The sequence below is a fragment of the Bubalus kerabau genome, chromosome 2 (assembly GCF_029407905.1).
Source record: "Bubalus kerabau isolate K-KA32 ecotype Philippines breed swamp buffalo chromosome 2, PCC_UOA_SB_1v2, whole genome shotgun sequence".
NCBI lineage: Eukaryota > Metazoa > Chordata > Mammalia > Artiodactyla > Bovidae > Bubalus > Bubalus kerabau.
In genome coordinates, this window is record NC_073625.1 from 96,108,170 (window position 1) to 96,123,297 (window position 15,128).

Consider the following 15,128-nt stretch of genomic DNA (forward strand, 5'->3'; position numbering starts at 1 on the left):
TTGCTTCAGGTCTCCAGATTCTTCAGTGTTGTAGTCAGAATGTGAATCTAGGTCATAATAATGCATCAGCATCAACTTGTAAAAGCATAACAGGATAGCAGTTATTATCTCCGCCTGCCCATCATCCCACAACTGTCTGGGATTGCAAATATACATTCTATTAGGGGTAAACTGACCCAGATTTACATGATTTACAATCATGGATAAACAGACTCAGATTTCCTGCCCCAAGAGAATATCTAAATATATAAATAAGAATCTGAGTCAGAAATTTTATCAAATGCTCCCAAAACACTAATGGCTTAATAAACAATTATAATAGAAAAGAGTACACAGGAAACAAAAAGACAAGAATTATTAAAGTAATTTTGCTATGAGCTTTCATGACTTATTCACCCCTCTTCTCAAACTTATATTTCTACATTCAAAAGCCCATTGGACACTGCACAGCTCACAAACAGAAACTGCTATTCAGAAAAAATTGTCTGGAACATTCAAGTGTCTTCAGCCAAAGGAAAGAGGTTGGGGGAAACAGTGTCTTCCTCCTGGCAAGACTAGAAGTGACCCATTGGCAGTGTTCTCCAAGATATAAAGGAAGAAGTGAAAGTGTTATTTGCTCAGTTGTGTCCAACTCTTTGTGGCCCTATAGACTGCAGCCCGCCAGGCTCCTCTGTGCATGGGATTCTCCAGGCAAGAATACTGGAGTGGGTTGCCATTCCCTTCTCCAGGGGATCATCCCAACCCAGGGATCAAACCTGGATCTTCCACACTGAAGGCTGATTCTTTACCATCTGAGCCACCAGGAAAGCCACAAAAGGAAGAGATGAGAACAAAGAATATGGCTGTGAGTCCTTTGTGAGGGAGAAAAAAAAAATTTTTAGGTGATAGCTAAGTATCCCCCAGAGAAGGCAATGGCACCCCACTCCAGTACTCTTGCCTGGAAAACCCCGTGGATAGAGGAGCCTGGTGGGCTGCAGTCCATGGGGTCGCTAAGAGTCTGACACGACTGAGCGACTTCACTTCCACTTTTCACTTTCATGCATTGGAGAAGGAAATGGCAACCCAGTCCAGTGTTCTTGCCTGGAGAATCCCAGGGACGGGGGAGCCTGGTGGACTGCCATCTATGGGGTCACACAGAGTCGGACACTACTGAAGCGACTTAGCAGCAGCAGCAAGTATCCCCCAACATTCTCCAACACTGGCCTCATAATCAAGGCAAGATAGTTATCATTTTACCTGGATCAGATCACCTATCTCTGCCTCCATGCCTTGCTCTCTCAACATTATCATTGATTACAATGTCTTCATGGTCAACTTTAGGAATGGAAAATGTGCATCAGACATACCACCAATCCATCACCCCACACCCATGGCAAATACAATGGAACTTAGTCCTCTTTCTGCATTCTTACCTGAGCTGATAAAATAGCATTAGAATGCTGGAAGTTTTAATAGGAAAAGTGTGGTCATATTTTCCAACTCTTTTGTTTACTCCTTCCCATAATGGAGGAATAACTTAGTGAGACTGAGGTAAAGGGCACTGCACATGTATGGGCAAGCATATTGACTCTTGCTCTACCTCCAGAATTCATCTGTCTATAAAGAGAGTATACTCCTTTCCTATTCTTCTCCTCTGCCCAGTTGAAAGTTGAACACATTCTTTGCCCACTCATTCTATTTTCTTCTTTAATTAATTAATTTTTTAATTGAAGTATAGCCGATTTACAATGTCAGGTTAGTTTCAGACGCACAGCACAGAGATTCAGTTATACATAAATAAAGATATAGATATACATATATCTTTTTAGATTCTTTTTACTTATAGGTTATTACAAAATACTGAATATATTTCCCTGTGCTATACAGTAGGTCCTTGTTGATTATCTATTTTATATATAATAGTGTGTATGCTATGCTATGCTAAGTCACTTCAGTTGTGTCCGACTCTGTGCGACCCCATAGACGGCAGCCCACCAGAGTCCCCCGTCCCTGGGATTCTCCAGGCAAGAACACTGGAGTGGGCTGCCATTTCCTTCTCCAATGCAGGAAAGTGAAAAGTGAAAGTGAAGTTGCTCAGTCGTGTCCAACTCCTAGCGACCCCGTGGACTGCAGCCTACCAGGCTCCTCCATCCATGGGATTTGCCAGGCAAGAGTACTGAAGTGTGTATATATTATTTCTTTATCCTACCTCAACTGGTTGTGAAGTATCCTGAGGTTTTCCAAGCAACTGGTTAGCAAAAGATCTGTTCTGTCCACTCACAATCTTCCTCAGCCAAATCTCAAGGCTTAATTTTTTAAAGTCATAGGAAGTTATATTTTGGTCTCAAATAAGAGATATACTCTGCAAACTGAATTTCTGATCAATAAAGGTAATATTTTGATACATTGATTGGTCACCTAATCTTTAACATTGATCTGGGAAACCATTACCTATTAATTCGAATTCTCACTCAAATTGAAATCTATTTGTCAATTTTGCTCTGGGTCATAATTTTCCTTTGAAGACTAGCTTATTTTTTATATATTTTTTAAAATGAAACTCCCCCTCTTCTGATTGCTCTAATTTATCTTAATCTGTCACTACTAAATTCCAGTGTCCTTCACTGGCTTTACCACTGATCTAGTATTTAGCATATCCTACCTCATTATGTGAGCTATGTATTCAAATATATCTTATTCTTTAAATGAATCATAAGCCCACTCAGGGGAAGCCCTGCCTCTTATGCTCTTTAGACACCTCTGGAGTCTAAATTGAGTGTTCAATTAATACTCCCTGACATTAATGATGAGATTCTAAGGAAATTACCATGACAGACAATGGTAATAAATGATTTGTATATTAAATTACCCTTGATTCATGTACATCAGCCTGAACTTCCAACCTTCTGGACAGATTAAGTAAAGCAACATAAGGAACACTTTTTCAGAGAAATCCCCATTGTAAGGATGGTTAGAAGCTGACTCTGTCTAAAATACAAGAGGCAAATATATCTTCTTTAAATATTCAGAGGCCACATGTTGGTTCCTTTGAAATTAATGAATTATAATTTGACTTATTCTGGTACCTCAGGAAAATGCTAAGGAATATATTTCCCTGGCTGTATGGAGATTAATACAGAGAAAATACTGTTAAGCATAGTTATGTAGTTTTGAAATCTCTAGGCAATTTTTTTCCATATTTGGGGATATTATGAAGGAATATAAAGTAAAATTTGGTATAAGCTCCATTAAGTATATCTGAATGAACCCTTTTCTCTCAATGACCTTCTCAAGTAAAACATCTTTTCAACTCAGATGGTCATTGAACTTGCCAACCCAAGTCATCAATTCTCCCATCAATTCATTTCATGTATAATCTTGAGCAAGTCACTCTACCTCAAGTTAATTCCTGCTCTCTAGCTTTAATATGAAAATATTCATGCTTCCCATTTGTTGGCTTTCATGAAAAATGATATGGAGCTCAGATAACTTTCAGAAATACTTGGTGCTCTTCGAAAGAAAGATGTTTAAATAATCACAAACCTTTGTTTTCAATTAAGATTTAGAGAATACTACTACCTATCAATGAGATACTAACATGTGAGCTAATTGATCAATGGATTCAACATATTTCAGAAATTTTAAAATTAGTAAATATAAGTTTATCATTGTTATAACTTCTTCCTCAGTGGTTGTCTTTGCAAACAGACCTACTGAATTCATCTGTACCCTTTCATAACTTTCTGTGGAAGGTATTGTTCTGTAGTTCACATTAGAACAGGATGAGAGAAATTTATGTAATAAAAGCAAAATGGAGTACATTTTTACATGTTGACAGAATATGCTTCTGCATCTAAAATCTAGGTAATATTTAATATGCAAAGTTAACAGTAAACATAGTAAAGATAGTTGTCCACCATGTGTCACCCTTGGTATATTTAACATGTATATTTACTATCCTCCTAGCGACATAAATTCTTCTCGTGCGAACATTCAGTAAATACTTCCCAAGGTTAACACTAAAGCTCACAAGCCAGCAGAATAAAATCACAGTATCTTAATCCTAAAATAAGCTAAATTTTAATGTAATATCAAAAAGAAACAATAACAACAGCAACAACCCTCTGAAGCACTGTTTAAAAATTTCAAAGGCATATATAACCTAACTGTTTGGGGGACATGAGCATATGTACCCACAGAAACATATTAGCTGAATGGAGAAAAATTCTACCCTTTACTTCTCTACTTTAGAGAAGTCAGAGTAGAGAACCAAGAATCAAATCATGGAGAGAGATAATTTTCTCACTCACTAATTTATGAACTGCTTACATTTAAGAGACTACCATTCACTCTCCTCTGAGGTGTTACCTTCTGCCCCTTTGTCTTCTTTTCAGTAGCTACTATGTTAATTCTTCAGCATTAATCTTCCTAACTAGTCTTCATCCTTCTGCACACAAACAAAAGGATGCTAATTTCATTCGAAATGTCCATAGTTGAAATATTTTCAATCTGTCTGTCCCCTGTTCTTCCTCCTTTTCTTCCCCTCTTTCAATGCAAGTATCATTTATAGCTATAATGCATGCCAATGGAAGACCAATTATGTGTAAAGGACTCAAAGAACTTTGCACATACTCACATACTCAAATCACATATGCATATATACACATACATGTACACATAGCCGTACGCACACCTTCACAAACACAATTCCATACAGTCCACAATCACATATACATATACAAGTACTTATACATAAACACATTCATAATTACACACATCACAATTACACAATCATATAATAACATATTCATATATGTATACAATTTAATCCTCTTAAAAATACTATGAATTGGGGTTCTATTATTATCATCTTCGGGGCTTCCCTGGTAGCTCAGCTGGTAAAAAATCTGCCTGCAATGCAGGAGACCCAGGTTCGATTCCTGGGTTGGGAAGATCCCTTGGAGGAGGGCATGGCAACCCACTCCAGTATTCTTGCCTGGAGAATCCCCATGGACAGAGGAGCCCAATAGGCTACAGTTCATGGTGTTGCAAAGAGTCAAACATGACTGAGAGACAAAGCACAGCACAGCACATCATCATCTTCACTTTTCAGATGATGAAGTGAGATATAGAGTGCTGTACAATATCGCACAGCTTGTAAGTAAGGCCTGTATTTGAAATGTAAGCAATCTGACTCAGAGTTCACATTCTTAATCAAAATTCTATTTGATTATTTACCAACAAAACACCTGCAGTTTTTAATTCTAATAACTGATTTCCCTGTCAATACTCTGTTTATTCTATAATTATTCATTTCCCAGCCATATTGTTAGTCCCAAATCATGAGCTCTCAGATTAAAAAAGTGTATCAGTATTTATATAATTTCTTTTATAAAACACGTTAGTAAATATGTAATAAAATATATTTTAACCATTATTATAAATTTAGGTAAGTGAATCATCCTCTCTGAATGTTAAATGTGTGTTTGTGTTCAGTTGCTCAGTTGTGTCCAACTCTTTGTGACCCCATGGACTGTAACCCTCCAGGCTCCCCTGTCCATGGAATTTTCCAGGCAAGAATACTGGAGTGGGTTGCCATTTTCTACTCCAGAGGATCCTCCCCACCCAGTAATGGAATGTGTGTCTCTTGCGTGCATTTCCTGCATTTGCAGGCAGATTCTTTACTGTTGAGCCACCAGAAAAGGCCTGAATGGTAAATATTTTCAAAATAATATTTTACTAAATTTGAAATATTTAATGATATCTGTGTACCTATGTATTGCTTCTTCCATAATATTCCAACTTCACTTTTTTTATTCGTGCATAGTATTCTCCCCCATTTTTTGGTTCTCTCTTTTCTACAGTCTTTCCCATTACTTTTATTCTAGCACAGACACACAAGAAGCACATAGCATTATCTCACCAGGGTCATGTTCACCCTGAATCTTTGCACTCTGTCTGAACAGTATTAAAAAAGCACTATTAGAGAAACCAACCAAAGCAGTCATTGGAATATATGATCCATTTATTACACTAAAGTTGTAATTTACTAAGTAGATCCAGTAACTTTGGCTTTTTAAAATTTTTTTACAACATCTAAAGATTTTTAAGTGCTTCATCTATTGACACAGGTTTTCTTTTGAACAATAAATATACCCCCCACCAAATCCAGGAATATAATACATTTTATCAAGTCATTTAACAAAAAGAAAATACAAAACATTTTTATAGCATTTTACCTATTTAACAGTACTGTAAAAATGGCTGTTAAAAAGATTGTTTATCAATTAACTTCCTTGTCTAAATTTCATTTATTTATAAATTTATCAATTATTGGAACACTACATAGGCAATGCTTTAAAATTTGTTTTCCAGCAGTAACACTCTTAATTATATCAATAAAAAAAGCTCTCTGCCTTTCCATTTGGGAAGGAAAATGTGTATTTCACAAGAGCAAGAAGCTGTCAGATAACCAATTTGTAAACCTAGAGAACTATGAAAAAAAGATAAATTCATGCTCAGTTTACACTATCCCTTAGAAATTTATAATCCTGCAAAAATAGACAATAAGCTCAAGCAGTATTATTCAGTTCCCTCTCCAGACCTCCTCCTTTTCAAGCCCCATTTTATAGACCAAGAAATCAATGTTCAGAACATTGTATACCACTTATTCACTTAAAAAAATAGCCCATCTTTCCCAAATGTCGGTGGCATTATAGAGTAAATTTTTTTTATGTTTCTTACAAGGGAAATTTTGCCCTAAAATAATTCTCAAGACTTCTTTTCTCAGAAAAGGGTCTTTATATACCTATTACAAAAAATACATACATACATGTATGCATCTAGTTATCTAGATAATCAATATTATATTCAAACTACAAAATCTATAGAGAAGCCCATATATTTATAGCAACATTAGCAATGACCTCAATACAAAGTTTAATTTAAATTACTAATTCATGACATTAATTTACCAACCATATATGCACCTTACCAAGGACACACTACAATTTTAACTGCTGCATTTACTGATATTTTCTTTTAAACAATAAATGCACAAAACTGTAGGTTTAATCTATTTTTCAAATTGTTTTGCAAAAAAGTAAAGAGAAACAAGAAATTAAAAAATCTTCATAAACATTTACTTCTTTAGCAAACTGTCTTTCATGTAAAATTGTCAGCTATGGATTGTTTAATGAAAATAAAGATCTTGTTTAGGATCTTCTTGTGTCATGGAAAACATTCAGGTTACTAAGCTTGATGGAAATTCTGATTTTTTCATATGCAAATGATATTCTCTTGTTGGTGTTTTGGGTGTTTTCCCCCAAGTCACTGTACCTGATAACTGGTTAGGAAATATTTTCTTCGCAAGCATATGTCTAATTTAGGAAGTGTCATTTCCTCTGTAGTTGAGGTCTTGAACTTTCATGAAGGAAAAATTACTCTCAGGTCCCTTTAGTGAGTCCATAAATGTTAATGCTACTGAGCATCAAAACAGTAGGTAATTCAGTGATATGATAACTAAACCAGTATTTTGATATTGTTTTTCAAATGTAAAATATTGCCTAAAATTTATGCTTATTGCCCAGATGGGTTTATCAGAGGATTAAGAGGTATACATTAATTCTTTCCACACTTATTTAAAAAATTTAAACATAAAATTTGTGTTAATCAAATTGCTATTATTTTAATTGGTTAAAAAGTTGAAATTGCTGTAAAGGAAAGGTAATAGAATAAAACCATCCATCTTCCCATACTGAGAAGGTTTGTACCACCCTGTTAGTAGATTTTCTTTGTAATATGAACATAACTTATTACACCTTCTAAAGCAGAAAAAACAATGAGAAAGCTAGGAGATTAAGTAAAAGACCAGAAAAACAACAATCTATGCAACTATAGCAAGTTTCCATATAAAAATACCTCATTTAATCATGAATTTCAACTGCCTTCTTCTTTTGAAGAACCTTCTGAAGAAAAAGCCATAAGAAAGAGAGAAAACTTTCTAAATTGAGCTAAGGAAAGTTCAAGAAAATGACAATGATGAAGCCAGAATAGTCCACAAACCAAGTAATCAAACTTTATATTTTTAAAAAGAGGCACTATTTATCCTCTAGTAATTACTATGACTTTTTTCAGTTTAAAGAATCCTTGACATTTAAATCTTACATCCAGTGCTATCTTAGTGGTAATAATTTCTAAAATGTTCATTGCACAGTAGCTAATTAAAATCTAGAATAAAGTTTCATTATATCAAAACTTCTAGGTGCTATATTATTCAGGTTACATGAATATATTTCAAATATTGTTGACTTTTCAACAAGAGGCTCCCACCTTATGTTCATTTCTAAATCCCCTTAATTACTTTTAACTAGAAAGACATTCAATTGTGGTGGCATTACAGTTGTATGAACCTGAACTAAGCGATGGGATGGCAGAGTAGTGAGTATGTAAAATATATGTCAAGGGTTTGATGTATATTTAACTGTCACTTAATATGTGGTCAGTAAATTTAGTTCTCTTTCTTTCATAAAATAGATTTGCCCTCTGTTGACTAGGCCTGTCTTTCTTGTCCACTGCTTTATCTCTTCCCCTAGCCCGATGCTTGGCACAAAACAAGAAATGTATAGGTAAAAAATTCAACGAAATAAGACAGTCATTTGGATTTAGCTTTAGAAAGTTCCATCATGTAGTCATTTACATGGATCTTCAAAATCATGAGAATTAGCATTTTGTCACAATACATTGGTAGTTTGAGCAGAAAAGTATTTTTAAATTGTTGCCACAAAATAAGTCGACTATCTCAGTATTCCCAAAATCAGTTCAGTTCAGTTGCTCAGTTGTGTCTGACTCTTTGCAACTCCATGGACTACAGCACACCAGGCTTCCCTGTCCACCAACTCCTGGAGCTTGCTCAAGCTCATGTCCTTCAAGTCAGTGATGCCATCCAACCATCTTATCCTCTGTCGTCCCCTTCTCCTCCTGCCCTCAATCTTTCCAAGCATCAAGGTCTTTTCCAATGAGTCCAGAATACCATCACATGTATCTGTGCAGATGTTACCGTGAGTTGGAGAATCAGTATCAGTTCAGTTGCTCAGTTGTGTCTGACTCTTTGAGACCCCCATGGACTGCAATACTTCCAGGCCTCCCTGTCTATCACCAATTCCCAGAATTTACCCAAACTCATGTCCATTGAGTCGGTGTTGCCATCCAACTATCTCATCCTCTGTCGTCCCCTTCTCCTCCCTCCTTCAATCTTTCCCAGAATCAGGGTCTTTTCAAATGAGTCAGTTATTTGAATCAGGTGGCCAAAGTATCGGAGTTTCAGCTTCAACATCAGTCCTTCCAATGAATACTCGGGACTGATTTCCTTTAGGATGGACTGATTGAATTTCCTTGCAGTCCAAAAGTCTCTCAAGAGTCTTCTCCAACACCACAGTTCAAAAGCATCAATTCTTTGGCACACAGCTTTCTTCACAGTCCAACTCTTACATCCATACATGACTACTGGAAAAACTATAGCCATGACGAGACGACCTTTGTTGACAAAGTAACGTCTCTTCTTTTTAATATGCTGTCTAGGTTGGTCATAACTTTACTTCCAAGGAGCAAGTGTCTCTTAATTTCATGGCTGCAGTCACCATCTGCAGAGATTTTGGAGCCCCAAAAAATAAAGTCAGCCACTGTTTCCGCTGTTTGCCCTTCTATTTGCCATGAAATGATGGGATCAGATGCCATGATCTTCGTTTTCTGAATGTTGAGTTTTAAGACAACTTTTTCACTCTCCTCTTTCAGTTTCATCAAGAGGCTCTTTAGTTCTTCTTCACTTTCTGCCATAAGGGTGGTGTCATCTGCATATCTGAAGTTATTGATATTTCTCCCGGCAATCTTGATTCCAGCTTGTGTTTCACCCAGCCCAACATTTCTTATGATGCACTCTGCATATAAGTTAAATAAACAGGGTGACAATATACAGCCCTGATGTACTCCTGTCCCAATTTGGAACCAGTTCCATGTCCAATTCTAACTCTTGCTTCCTGACCGGCATATAGATTTCTCAAGAGGCAGTTCAGGTGAGTTGGAGAATATCAGACAGAATTTTAACAGAGTTAATGAAAGCTTATTACTTGCTAAACTTTACAGGATGCCAAAATGAGCTCAGTTTTTAAAATCTATCTCTCTGTTATTTCATAAGAAATGATTATTTAAGGACTTATGTATTGAGCAACCTAAAATGAATACAGGACCTTCAATGACGAAATAGAACCTTTATGATATTTTGAAGGCCACAATTCACTCTGACTGTTTACAGGGGAACACTGGCAGGGTATCTCCAAAACCTGTTATGGGAACCTAAAGTCTACTGCTATGAATTTGAAGGCCTACAGCAATTTATTCTCAGGCATCTTTAACACCATTGCATTCACCTAATAATTAACTACAGCAACAACAAAAACAACCTGTTAGTACCATATTTCAATGAGTTTTGACTGAAAAATGCTCCTTCCAGGCACAAGCATCAGTAAATTCTATGCAATGCTTTTGACTCTAAGCCAAACCAGTGTCATCAAGAAATGGAGGTTATGCATACTTTGGGAAAATCCAACTGTCATATCAGAGTGATCTTCTAAACCTCAGTAGCAGTCATGTCATGTGTTGTTTTTCAGTTAACAAGTTGCATCTTACTCTTTGTGAACCCATAGACTGCAGCACACCAGGTTCTCCGGTCCTTCATTATCTCCTGTAGTTTGCTCTGATTCATGTCCATTGAGTCAATGATGCCATCCAAACATCTCATGCTCTGCCACCACTCGTCCTTTCTCTTCAATATTTCCCGCATCAGGGTCTTTTCCAAGGACTTGATTCTTCACCCCAGGTGGCCAAAGTATTGGAGCATCAGCATCAGTTCTTCCAATGAATATTCAGGGATGATTTCCTTTAGGATTGACTGGTTTGATCTCCATACAGTCCAAGAAACTCTTGAGTCTTCTCCAGTACCACAATTTGAAAGCATCAGCCAACTCTCACATGCATACCTGACTACTGGAAAAACCATAGTTTGGACTATAGAAACCTTTGTCAGCTAAGTGATATCTGTGTATTTTAATATGTTGTCTAGGTTTTTGGGGCTTCCCCGGTGGCTTAAACAGTAAAGAATCTGCCTACAGTGCAAGAAATCCTTGGGTTGGGAAGATTCTCTGGAGAAGTGAATGGCTTCTTACTCCAATATTCTTGGCTGGAGAATTCCATGGACGGAGAAGCCAGGCAGGCTACAGTCCATGGGGTCACAAACAGCTGGACATGACTGAGTAACTAACACTTTCACACTTAGGGGCTTCCCTAGTGGCTCAGACAGCAAAGAATCTGCCTGCAATGCAGGAGACCTGGGTTCGATCCCTGGGTCAAGAAGATCCCCTGGAGAAGATAATGGTTACCCCTTCCAGTATTCTTGCCTGGAGAATTCCATGGACAGAGGAGACTGGCAGGCTGCAGTCCATGGGGTTGCAGAGAGTCAGACATGACTGAGTGACTGACGCACATTAGGTTTGTCACAGCTTTTCTTCCAAGGAGCAAGTGTCTTTTAATTTCATGGCTGCAGTCACCATCCACAATGATTTTGGAGCCCAAGAAAATAAAGTCTGTCACTGTTTCCATTTTTCCTCCACCTATTTGCCGTGGAGTTATAAAAATATATGCCATGATATTTGTTTTTTGAATGTTGAGTTTTAAGCCAGTTTATTCACTCTCCTCTTTCACCATCATCCAGAGGCTCTTTACTTCCTCTTCACTTTCTGCCATTAGAGTGGTATCTTCTTCATATCTGATGTAGTTGGTATTTCTCCCAGCAATCTTGATCCCAATTTGTGATTCATCCAGCCCAGCATTTTGCATGTCATGTCATATTCTTTTTCAAAAACTTTGGTGAATTCCTTCAACTAATAAATAAGGCCAAGCTTATAGTATATTTTAGAATAGAGGTTCAGGAGATCAAAGAACTATCAAAGATTACCCAGACATTTTATTTTTCTCATACACTGGGAAGTCTAGATGTAAGTGAAGGAAAGGTAGAATGTCTCCAAAATTACAAACAAATGAAAGGTTCTTTCCATTTACTCATGTGAAATGCTGGCCACACAATTCTTATGCCATAATTGCAAGATAGCTACTGTGCTTTCATCACTGCATCCTTAATCCATGCAGGCAAGAGTGGAAAGGGGGCTTCCTGGTATGCAGCAGCCTCCCTAGTTAATTCATTTCACCACTGTCCAACAAGGCCTAGTTCACACATTTTGCTCTACTTAAGCCTCCATATCTCCATAGGACATCTTCACATTCAGCTTATGAGCTTGCTGTATATTTGCCTACAAAACCTGAAACAAGTAACAGAAATTTTCCATAAACTTCCATCTCCACATCTTCTCACCTGCCAGCTTTGACTGAATATTTTTCTAAAACTTCCTCTTGTGCATAATATTTGTCTATTTCATCCACCAGAGAATACTGTTCTATGTCTCTTATTATTTCTCATCAGCAAATAGACATGTTGTCATTTCTAAACCTTAGTTTTAAGAAAAATCTCAAGTTTGCAGTCCCCTTAACTTTTTGTTGTTGTTAACTTATTTTATATTGGGAGTACAGCTGATTTACAGTGTTGTGCTAGTTTCAGGTGTGCAACAAAGTGATTCAATTATACATATGTGTGTATCTATTCTCTCAAATCCTTTTCCCAATTATGCTGTTACAGAATAGTGAGCAGAATTCCCTGTGTTATACAGTGGGTCCTTGTTGGTTAAACACAGAAGTGTGTACATGTCAATCTCAGACTCCCTACCTATCCCTCCCTCCCACCTTTCTCCCATGGTAATAATAAATTTATTCTCTAAGTCTGTGAGTCTGTTTCTGCTTTGTACACAAGTTCATTTGTATCATACTTTTAGAACTGCTCCTTTGACCTTTATTTTAATAGCACAGTTCCTTGAAGAAATGACTTGTGTATCACAATTCTTTCCAACACTTCTCTTCCCACTTTCTCTTGGCCTCAATTAAGCCAGATCTTAACTTCACCACTCCACTCAGTTGTCTCGCCAAGCTCGCCGATGAACTCCACATTGCTAAATTCAATGGGCATTTTCTGTTCTCTCCTAGCTTGTACTACAGCATGCATTTGGAATAGTTAATCTCTCTATCCTCTCTGAAACTTCCTTGACATACAGAACGCCCTACTCTCTTGGTTTACTTCCTACCTGTCAGGTTGCTTTTAAATCTCCTTTGCTAGTGCCCCTCCCAACTCAAATTCTTCACCAGGGAAAGCCCCATGACTCAGCTCTTCCCTTTGCCTCTCTATGTACATTCAGTCCTTTGACAACCTTTCATAGTATCAATACTTTAACACTGCCTTATGCTAAAGGGATCCAAATAAATATTTCCCCTAAAGAATTCTCCCCTACCTAAATCCATGACAGTTCTATAAAAGTGTTAATAGACCTCTCAATTTTACAGGTCCCAACTGAATCCTTGATGTCTACACCTTAAAAAAATAAATAACCAAAGCAGAACAGTAACCACAGAACTCTTTTTCCCCCAAATCTTTCCCATCTGGGTTTCTCAATTAACAATCATAACAATCTACCATTAGTTTAGGATAGACACTCATAATTTTCTCCAACTCCTATGTTATTTTCACACCCACATGCTCTCAGCAAACTACCTATCTTCAAAATACAATGTACACAGACTCTGACCACTTCCTTTCATCTTCCCTACTTCCATCCTGGTCTGAGCCACTAGCATGTCTCATTGATGACTCTAAAAACTTCATAATGTCCCTCTCTTCCATTAACCTTGATCTCTTAAAATCTACCATCAGCACAGGAGCCAGAGAGATTCTATTAAAAGTCAAATCAGAGACTGCCATTTCTCTGCTCAAAATTTTCAATGGCTTCCAATCTCACACTGAGTAAAATGCCCACAGAATTCTTGAGCATCTACCCTCTGAGTTCCTCTCTGACTATCTTTCCTATTATTGATTTTCCTTGAACACACTAGGCACATCGTTGATTTGGGGTATCAGTACTTTCTGTTCCTCCTACCTTGAAATCTCTCTTCCTAGAAATCAATGAGGAATTCTTCCTTACCTCTAAATTTTTGTTCCAACAACAGAGCTCTCTATGACCATCCTATTTAAAAAGAAAACCATTTTCTTGCCTGTTTTTTTCCCATGGTATTTCTGCAGCTTACTATATATTTACTTTTTGAAGGGACTTGTGTTGAATGGCCTCCCTTTCCCCTACTAGAATTAAGCTCATCCAGATTAGAGACTGTCTGTTTCATTTGTGTGTGTGTGTGTATGTGTGTTTTAATTACTGTATTTCCAGTGCCTAAAAGAGTGTCTGGCTTAGAGCAGATAACAATAAATAACTGTTAAAATAAGTTAAATACATAAGAAATTGTGTAATCTGGTCATTCCCAGAAGCCTTAGGAATGTACATTTTCTTGGGCACATCATTTCTGCAAAAAACTTAGGGTGTCATTTGTAAGGAAAACAGTGTATGTGTATGTAGCCAACAGTCTTTAACACAAAGTCTTCTAAGAAATGGCTCAAGCTAATATTCTTTAGCATCCTCTTCCTCAACTTACACAACAGGACTATTTAGAGGCATCAGGCAACTAGCCCTTCTTTAAGCACAAGAAATTTTTTTTTTTTTCTTCTGAACTATTGCTAAAGTTTTCTTCTGTAAAATTCACACTATCTCTAATTTAGAGAAGTCTATGAACTTGCATGACATTCTGCACTTCTGTTTCTGAAGTACTCATAATCAAATCTGAAGATCCAGCTCAAGTTCACTTGTCTTCTTCTGGAAAGCCAATCCATACCCTCTGGGGCTTTGATGAAATTGCCTTAGGCATGTTTTTGTTACTGTATCCCCAGTGCTATATCTGTTTTTTCTGACTTCTTAGCTGAAAAATCTGTAAGCTCCATAAATACAGGAATTTGTCTTATTAATTTCTTAAATTTATTGCACTAAAATTTGTTCTATATGTGCCCCCATTTTTTTTCCACAAATAAGTGAAGAAATGTGAATTTTGAAAGATAATTTCTTTAAAATATTTTATTTAGGAGAATTCTATCTCTAACTCAGAGTTTAAATATA

At 36.9% G+C, this 15,128-nt stretch overlaps 1 pseudogene; it reads left to right on the plus strand.

Annotated features, from left to right (window-relative positions):
• The first annotated feature begins 9,500 nt into the window (after nucleotides 1-9,500).
• The window catches only part of LOC129644447 (ribosomal protein L18-like), a 33,320-nt pseudogene continuing 27,692 nt past the window's right edge, over nucleotides 9,501-15,128 (plus strand).